Consider the following 9,168-nt stretch of genomic DNA (forward strand, 5'->3'; position numbering starts at 1 on the left):
GGGGGCGCATAAAGATGTTAAAAAGCATCGGGGAGAGAATTGCACCCTGAGGCACTCCACACACCAAGGAGTGGCGTGATGACAATTCCCCCCCCAAGCGCCACCCTCTGTCCCCGACCAGAGAGATCCAGGAGTTCGTGATCGACCATGTCGAAGGCTGCTGACAGGTCTAGAAGAATCAGCAGTCCCGACCCGCCTCGATCCAGCTGCCTGCGGAGATCATCTGTTAGGGTGACCAGAGCCGTCTCGGTCCCATGACCAGCGCGGAAGCCGGACTGGAATGGATCCAGGGCCGATGTTTCATCCCGAAACCTACCAAGCTGTTCAGCAGCTGCTCTCTCAATCACCTTACCCAGGAATGGAAGATCCGAAACTGGGCGGTAATTGGATAGATCTAAGGGATCTAATGATGTTTTCTTTAAGAGCGGACGCACCACTGCCTCCTTCAGTTCCCCTGGGAATGTCCCCGTGCCAAGGGACAAATTGATGATATCCCCCAGGGGGGCCCGCACCTCGTCTGGACACGCTCTAATCAGCCAAGATGGGCACGGGTCGAGAGGACAAGTGGTGGGCTTTCCAGCTCGGAGGAGTCTGTCCACATCGGCTGGGGATATCCGGTCAAAGTGGTCCAATACTGGACCCGAGGACAGTCGAGGGGCCTCCAGTTCCTTTATTGTATCCAAATTGGCAGGGAGGTCATGGCGGAGCGTCAGGACCTTCTCCGCAAAAAAGCTTACTGTCAGAGTTGCTCCCCGATCCTAGCTCACAGAGGATCACGCTAGCCAGCGATCATTAAGTAAAAGTCTTTATTGAGTTACAGTTCCCATTCTCAAGCTGCTGCGTGCAACTCTACGTCTTATGGTTAGATCGGCGAAGCTCTGTCTGGGTCCCCGCCTCCTGTACACCAACTTAATATCCTAGCCCTGCTCCACCTTTTCCGCCTGACTGTTCTCCTCTGGGTCCCTCTGCCCCCCGGGGTCTCCTCCCTCCGGGACTCCTCCGACGCCGACCCCCCGGACCCTTCTGTCTCCTTGCGCCGGGCTTTAGGACCTGGCTCCCTCTCCGGGCTGCCTACTGCGTCACTTCCCTGTGCATTTGAACTTGGCGCGCGCGCCCAACCTTCCACTTTCCGTCTGACCGTTTCTTCGCTCCCTGATGGAGGTGTGGCCACTCCTGACTCGTGCCCTCCCTCCTGTTGTGAGCTGCCAGCACTTGATCCCTGGCCCCCTTCCTCTTCCCTGCTCTCTGGCGGTGACGCTGGTCCCGATCTCCAACTGCTCCCCTCTGAGTCCCCTCTGGCCCTTTCCTCCTGGGGTGTCCCCCTAGGCTCCCCCCTTGCCCTGGCCACTGGTGCTCCTTTCTGTGAATCTTCTGATTCACTGGAAAGACTCGGAGATCTCGGGTCGTCGTCATCACTCATCTTTTCTTCTGCCTCCTCCTCCTCGCTCTCTGTTTCCTCCCTTGCCCTTGCCTCTGCTCCTGAACCCCTGACATCCATCCCCCCCTCGAAGCCCCCTCTTCCCCCCTCCCCTCCTTCCGGTGCGGGAGCTGGGTGCTGCTGTGTCAGGGGGACGAATGTCGGGTACAGGTCGCTTCCCGTGGCGGGCCTCCATCTGAAGTCTTCCGGTTCTTCCTCCCTGCTCTCGTCGACGACGGTCACCTCTGCTTCCATCTCTGTGCCGCCGTGCTCGAAACCTGGGTCGTCCCCGAAAACGTCCATGTCCGTCTCTCCCTCGCTTCCTCCTGGGGGCGTCGCTCGTCCTGGACCCTCCAGCCACTTTCTGCGCCACTGCTCCTCTGGTCTATCGTCCCACCAATACGAGGGTTCTGAGGCAGATCCCGAGGGTGACCCCTCCGGGGAACGTGCGTCGCGTGTCGGTTCCTCGTCCGAGTCGAACCCCCGGAACGTGCTGGCTGAAAGCGTGGGCGTGAAAAGCCAGTCGTCGAAAAAATCAGCTGGCATGGGCCTGTGTGGGAAGAGGGCATGAAACTCTTCTTTGAGCAGAGGTTCGTCTAGAGCGTAGCCTGGCACCCAGCTGTTGGCACTGGCCGGGGTGCCCTCCTTGGCGAGAAAGTATTCTACCCCCTCTTCCCCCCATCTAGAGTCCAAAATCTCTGTGACTTCGTTGATGCGCTCCTCCTGTGCCACTCCCCCTTGCTCGGTTCTCTCTCGGAGTGGACTTGGTGCCGTGCTTGGTTCCTGAAATCTGTGAGGTGCCTTGTAGGGAGTGAGCACCGATCTGTGGAACACCGGATGCATCCTGGAACCCTCCGGAAGCGCCAGCCTGAAAGCCACCGGGTTGACCTGCTCTTCGACTTGGTAGGGCCCCAGTTGCTTATGCCCTAGTTTCTTCTTCGCCAACGACCTGGCCGGCACTGCGTGGGCTGCTAACCAGACCCAGTCTCCCACATGGATCTCTTCGCCAACCCTTCTGTGTTTGTCCGCTTGTACCTTGTATGCGTGTTTGGCCAGCTCCAGGTGCCGCCGCAGCTGATCGTGGACCTCCTGCAACTCTGACGCGAACGCATCTGCTGTCTGCGGCTCCCCCTCCCCCATTCTTTCCAGTCCCGGGAAGGTTCTGGGGTGCCTCCTGTTGTTGGCGAAGAACGGCGTGACCCCCGTGGACACGTGCTTCGTGTTGTTGTAGGCGAACTCGGCGAGAGGCAGGTAATCCACCCACGTCGCAGGCTGTTGATTCGCATAACATCTCAGGTACTGCTGCATGATGGCATTGACCCGCTCCGCTTGCCCGTTGGTTTGCGGGTGTCTAGCCGACGCCAGGTTGATCTTGACGTTCAGGAAGCCCATCAGCTTCTGCCAGAAATTCGAGATGAACTGTCGCCCTCGGTCAGACAGAATAGACCGCGGCAGACCGTGAACCTTGAACACGTGGTCTATGAACAGTTTGGCGGTTTGTTCCGCCGTGGCCACCTTAGCACACGGAATGAAATGTGCCATCTTGGAGAACAAGTCCACCACCACCAGCACGGCCGTCTTGCCCCTCGAGCTGGGCAGATCCGTGACAAAGTCCAGGGCCACTCTCTCCCATGGTTCGAACGGAGTTTGCAGCGGTTCCAACAGTCCGGCCGGCGGTCTGTGCAATGGTTTGGCCCTCTGGCAGGTGTCACACCTCGCCACGTAGTCCGCGACTTCCCCTCTCATTCCGGGCCACCAGAAGTCTCTGGCGACCAATTCCACCGTCTTCTCCTTGCCAAAGTGCCCGGCAGTGGGCGCGGCGTGCAGCTGCTGCAGTACCTTGGCGCGAAGTTCGTCTCCTGGCACGTAGACGGCCCCTTTACGGAGGAGCAATCCATCTCGCAGCTGGAACTCGTCGGTCGCTGCCGTGCCCCTGTGCACCTCTGCCATCTTTGCTTGCGCGAAGGAGTCATCCTGCAACGCTCGTCGCACCGCCTCCAGGTCAACTGTTGCCGCAGCGCACGCCCACACTGTTGGTGCGAAGATGTGCATGGCGGCCGCTGGCGTTGCCTCCTCCAGATACTGCGGCTTACGGGAGAGAGCATCCGCCATGATGTTGGTGTCCCCCGGGACATACTCTATTCGGAAGTCGAAGTTCGCAAAGAACTCAGCCCAACGTATCTGCCTCTGGTTCAGGAACTGCGCCGTGCGCCAGTGCTCCAGATTTTTGTGGTCCGTGCAGACCTGCACCGTGTGCTTGGCGCCGATCAGGAAGTGCCGCCACGCTTTGAACGCTGCATGAATGGCCAGCAACTCCCTGTCCCAGATGGTGTAATTCTGTTCGGACTTGCTGAGCTTCCTGGAGTAAAACGCTCCCGGCCTCCAAACCCCCTGCGGGTCTTTCTGCAGCAGGACTGCTCCCACGGCTCTGTCCGAGGCGTCTGTCTCCACCCTCATCAGCCTGCTGGGGTTGACATGAAGCAGCTGCTCTTCCGACGCGAAGAGCCGCTTGAGTGCCTGAAAGGACTGCTCCGCCTGCTCCGTCCAGATGAACTTCTTTTTCTTGGAGCTGAGCGTGTCCGTGATGGCCGCCGTCTGCATAGCAAAGCCTTTGATAAATTTGCGATAGAAGTTCGCGAAGCCGACAAACCGTTGGACCTCCTTCCGGTTGCGTGGGCTTTTCCAATCCAACACTGCTCGAACCTTGGCGCTGTCCATGGCGAGCCTCTTGTCAGACAACTTGTAGCCCAGGAAATCCACCTCCGTCACGTCGAACTGGCACTTCTCCAGCTTGGCGTAAAGTCTATGCTGCTGTAGCCTGCTCAGCACTTCCTTGACGTGTCTGTCGTGCTCCTGCTGCGATTCCGAAAAGATCAGGATGTCATCCAAGAAACAGACGCACGTTTTGTAGAGGAGCCCCGCCAACACGTGATGCATGAACGCTTGAAACACGTGGGAGCCATTTTGCAATCCAAAAGGCATAACTCTATATTCGTAGGTGCCCAGGGGCGTGAACATGGCTGTCTTCCACTCATCTCCTTCCCGCATGCGAATGAGGTTGTACGCCCCTCGCAGGTCCAACTTGGTGAACACGCTGCCCTTCCGTACCTTTGCGAGGAGGTCGTCGATTCGGGGCATGGGGAAGTCCGATGGCTTGGTCACACTGTTTAAGATGCGATAGTCCACCACCAGCCTTTTTTGGGGCGTGTCCCGCTTCTTAACAAAGAAAACAGGACTGCCCCCCGCTGCCTTGGACTCTCGGATGAAACCGCGCTCCAAATTATGATCTATGAACTCTTTGAGTTCCTGCAGTTCGTCCTCAGACATGGAATACAGCTTCCCTTTGGGCAGCGCCGCCCCCGGCAGCAGGTCAATTTTGCAGTCATATGGTCTGTGGGGGGGGGTAGCCTGTCTGCCTCCTTCTCGCAGAAAACCTCCAAAAATTCTGCGTACTTGTGGGGAACCGCTTGCAGCGTGCCTAGCTGCAGCTGTGACTCCTCTTCCTCTCCTTCCTGCCGGGGCATGATGCAGTGTTCAGCACAAAAGGAAGAGCCGAAGGTCAGCTGCCTCTGGTACCAAGCCAGCGTCGGGCTGTGCTTGTCCAGCCAACTCATGCCCAATACAATAGGCGTGTCCGATAGTTGAGTGACGTTGAAGCTGATGATTTCCCTGTGATTCCCAAGTCGCATCACCATCGGTGGCGTCTGCTTCACCACTTGCCCCCCTAGCAGCTCCCTGCCATCCACCGTGACAACCTGCAGGGGCAGCGTGGCAGGCAGCAACTGTATGGCATGCCGGTCGACAAAGTCCTGCCCTATAAAGTCCGCATTGCTGCCTGAGTCGATGGTAATTGGCACGTCCATGGTGATTCCATTGGGCAGCTGGAGCGATGCAGTGAGCTGCACTACTGGCTTGGGCGGGAGGGGGTCCATGGGCTGTAAAATCTCTGGGGACTGCTTCACTGACACGTCTGGCTGGGCCCCAGTGCCTCTTCCTCCAGCCAGACATCGTCGTTTCCCTGCTGTGGTTCTCCGTGCTGCGTTGCTGCAGTCACCATTGCTGAGGCTGCAGTGTGCTTGTGGAGCCTCCGGGGACACTCTTTCGCCAAATGGCCTGGATCCTCGCAGATGTAACACTTCCTGTTCCCTCTAGGAGGCTTCGCTTTCACTGCTGCCGGTGCTAGGGCTCTGGCTGCTGACTGAGCCCTTGCACTCCCAACCTCCATAGGTTCTGCCCCTCCTCCTGGCGGAGGCGTGGATTGCGCACGCGCTGCTTCTCTGGGAAGGAAGGAGGAGCCCCTGGCTGGTTCGCGCCCGCTGCGCCCTTCGTCCCTGCTCCACGGACGTTCTTCCAGCCGCACCCCCACCGCCAGCGCCCTCTGAACGATCTCCTGCGTGGTCCGGGGTCTCTCCCCCCTCGCAATTTCATCTTTAACCGAGCCGTGCAATCCCTCCCAAAAAAGGTCTCTTACCGGAGCCGAATCTCTGTCCCATTCCAGGGCACTGACCAAAGCGAAAAAGCGGGCATGGTACTGCCTTACGCTGGCCCTCCCTTGCTTCAGTCCATGTATCTGGTGCCGAGCAAGATCCACGTCAATGCTTGATAAAAAGCACCCATCCATCGCTTTAATAAAGGCATCCGCATTTTGGAGCGCCGGATCCTTATCCCTCCACAAATTGCGCAGCCATGCTTTAGCATCTCCATGCAAATGGGACATGATGAATCCCACTTTCTCTTGCTCATCTCTAAAGTCTTTGTTCAGCAGTTGCAGTGCACACATTACATCTGCTCTAAAGTTGGGGTACTGTTGCAGATTCCCATCGAAGTGAGAGACCAGACCGCCTGTTCGTCTCCCCAACCCAATCCCCTCCGGTTTGGGTGTCAGTTCCCCTTGCTTCGTAAGCACTTCCAACCTGACCTGGAGATCCCTGTAGGCGGCAGCTGCGTCCTCCTCTCTCTTCCTGGATGCAAGTGCCTCGGCATTCAGTCGTGTCACTGCTTCTCTGAGTTCCGCTATCTACTGTTCAGCCGTCATGTTGTCTGCCGTTCGTGAGCTCTCTAGTAGGCACCCGCTTTCTCTCCTCTCCGTGAGGCCGTAGATGCCCACAATTTAACCCAGACAGAGCTTACTGTCAGAGTTGTTCCCCGATCCTAGCTCACAGAGGATCACGCTAGCCAGCGATCATTAAATAAAAGTCTTTATTGAGTTACAGTTCCCATTCTCAAGCTGCTGCGTGCAACTCTACGTCTTATGGTTAGATCGGCGAAGCTCTGTCTGGGTCCCCGCCTCCTGTACACCAACTTAATATCCTAGCCCTGCTCCACCTTTTCCGCCTGACTGTTCTCCTCTGGGTCCCTCTGCCCCCCGGGGTCTCCTCCCTCCGGGACTCCTCCGACGCCGACCCCCCGGACCCTTCTGTCTCCTTGCGCCGGGCTTTAGGACCTGGCTCCCTCTCCGGGCTGCCTACTGCGTCACTTCCCTGTGCATTTGAACTTGGCGCGCGCGCCCAACCTTCCACTTTCCGTCTGACCGTTTCTTCGCTCCCTGATGGAGGTGTGGCCACTCCTGACTCGTGCCCTCCCTCCTGTTGTGAGCTGCCAGCGCTTGATCCCTGGCCCCCTTCCTCTTCCCTGCTCTCTGGCGGTGACGCTGGTCCCGATCTCCAACTGCTCCCCTCTGAGTCCCCTCTGGCCCTTTCCTCCTGGGGTGTCCCCCTAGGCTCCCCCCTTGCCCTGGCCACTGGTGCTCCTTTCTGTGAATCTTCTGATTCACTGGAAAGACTCGGAGATCTCGGGTCGTCGTCATCACTCATCTTTTCTTCTGCCTCCTCCTCCTCGCTCTCTGTTTCCTCCCTTGCCCTTGCCTCTGCTCCTGAACCCCTGACACTTGCAAATGCCTCACAGCTGTGTGTTGAATTGTTATTTAAATTTGGCTGTCCTTCGAGGGACGTTAAAGACCGAATTATACTAAATAATTGTGCCGGGCGAGAGCTAGCGGATGCAATGGAGGCCGAGAAGTAGGACTTCTTAGCGGCCTTCACTGCCATCTCGTAGGTTTTCATAAAAACCCTATAAGATGTTCTTGAGGCTCCGTCACGGGCACCCCGCCATACTCGCTCTAGCCGTCTGAGGTCCCGCTTCATTTTCCGGAGCTCCTCGGTAAACCAGGGAGCCCGGTTTCTGCGGGGTCGCAGAGGGCGCTTAGGTGCGATCTCATCGATGGCTGCTATGAGCTGGATATTCCAGCCCTCAACAAGCTCAGTCAATGAGTCGCCAGGGGGAGCAAGGTCCCGCAAGGCTTGACGGAATCTATCAGGGTCCATCAGCCTCCGCGGGCGAGCCCAAATCGGCTCACCACCTAAGCAATAAACATTTTCCAATCTTCTCTAAACATATGTTCTTCTTGTTTTTCTTATTCTATATGTTAAGTCTGCCTATTCTGGCCTGCATGTTTTTATGGAGTGTGCATTTGAGCTGGTGGCGTGCACTGCTCCCGGCTGGAGATGCTATCGGTCGTGTGGCCTTTTCTGGCACATTGCTAAACTCCAAGGATCAAAGTCCAATCTGTCTGGAGAGAGACACTTGTGGCTAATGAAAAACTAGCATGCGCCACCTTGAGCAGGGAACAACGTCAGCTCTGGAAGCTGCTAATAGAATCCAGTCCTACCCCATTCATTCCCCCACAATGAAGCATGCCTGGCCGGTCACACCGTAGGGCTAAATATCAACATCAAAGCAGGTGTGATGCAGAAGGTCTGCAATCAGATTCCAAACATTTCTTCCTTTTTTTCCAAAATATTCTCTTTTTCTTTTGGAGCTGACATGCTTATAACTTTACTGAACAATGATTGTGCAAACTTCAACTGCACTCCACAGGAAAGGTTAAGTGGCTGAAGGTATTGATCATAGCTGGATTCTGAAAATATTTATTGAGGGTGTTCAAGAGATAGTTTGGGGGATGGCAAGAAAAATTGATGACGTATGCAGAACTGGCTAAATTGACATAGAAACTGCGGCACAAGTTCAACTGTGACTTTAAGGAAGAACGGGAGCTTTTTACAAATTATCTAAAAAGACAACAAAATGAATTGGACTCCTTGGCAGGGTTTGAATAAATATACACCAATTTATTGGTTGATAACATGATAGATAGATAACGTAAGGTACCTCTGGTTAAGTACTTAATTCGTTCTGGAGGTCTGTACTTAACCTGAAACTATTCTTAACCTGAAGCACCACTTTAGCTAATGGAGCCTCCTGCCGCCGCCAGAGCACGATTTCTGTTCTCATCCTGAAGCAAAGTTCTTAACCTGAAGCAGTATTTCTGGGTTAGCGGAGTCTGTAACCTAAAGCGTCTGTAACCCGAGGTACCACTGTATGTACAAGTTTATAACATGCAGAGAATAATATATGCTGAGAAATCAAAGAGGGGAGCTGAGGGAAGTTTTGGGGGGGTTGATGGGGTGTGTGAAAAAAGGGGGGGAAATAATGAATATGATATGTTTTGAAATTTTGTTATGCTGAAATTGTTAATAAAAAATATTTTTTAAAAGAAGAGATAGTTTGGGGGGTACTACACATGGTACCACTGTATGTAATTGGGGATGGGTGAATCTTTCTGACTTTTCAGTCTTGAGTTCAGCTGTGCACATTTCCATGTGATCTTTTTTTTTAAGTCCTCATGAAAATACATCAGCCTTTTCGTGCCAGTTTCCCCTATTGTGCACATTTCCCACTCATATATTTTTTGC

Source organism: Podarcis vaucheri (genome assembly GCF_965113315.1).
Source record: "Podarcis vaucheri genome assembly, chromosome: 6".
In the NCBI taxonomy this organism is placed as follows: Eukaryota; Metazoa; Chordata; class Lepidosauria; order Squamata; family Lacertidae; genus Podarcis; species Podarcis vaucheri.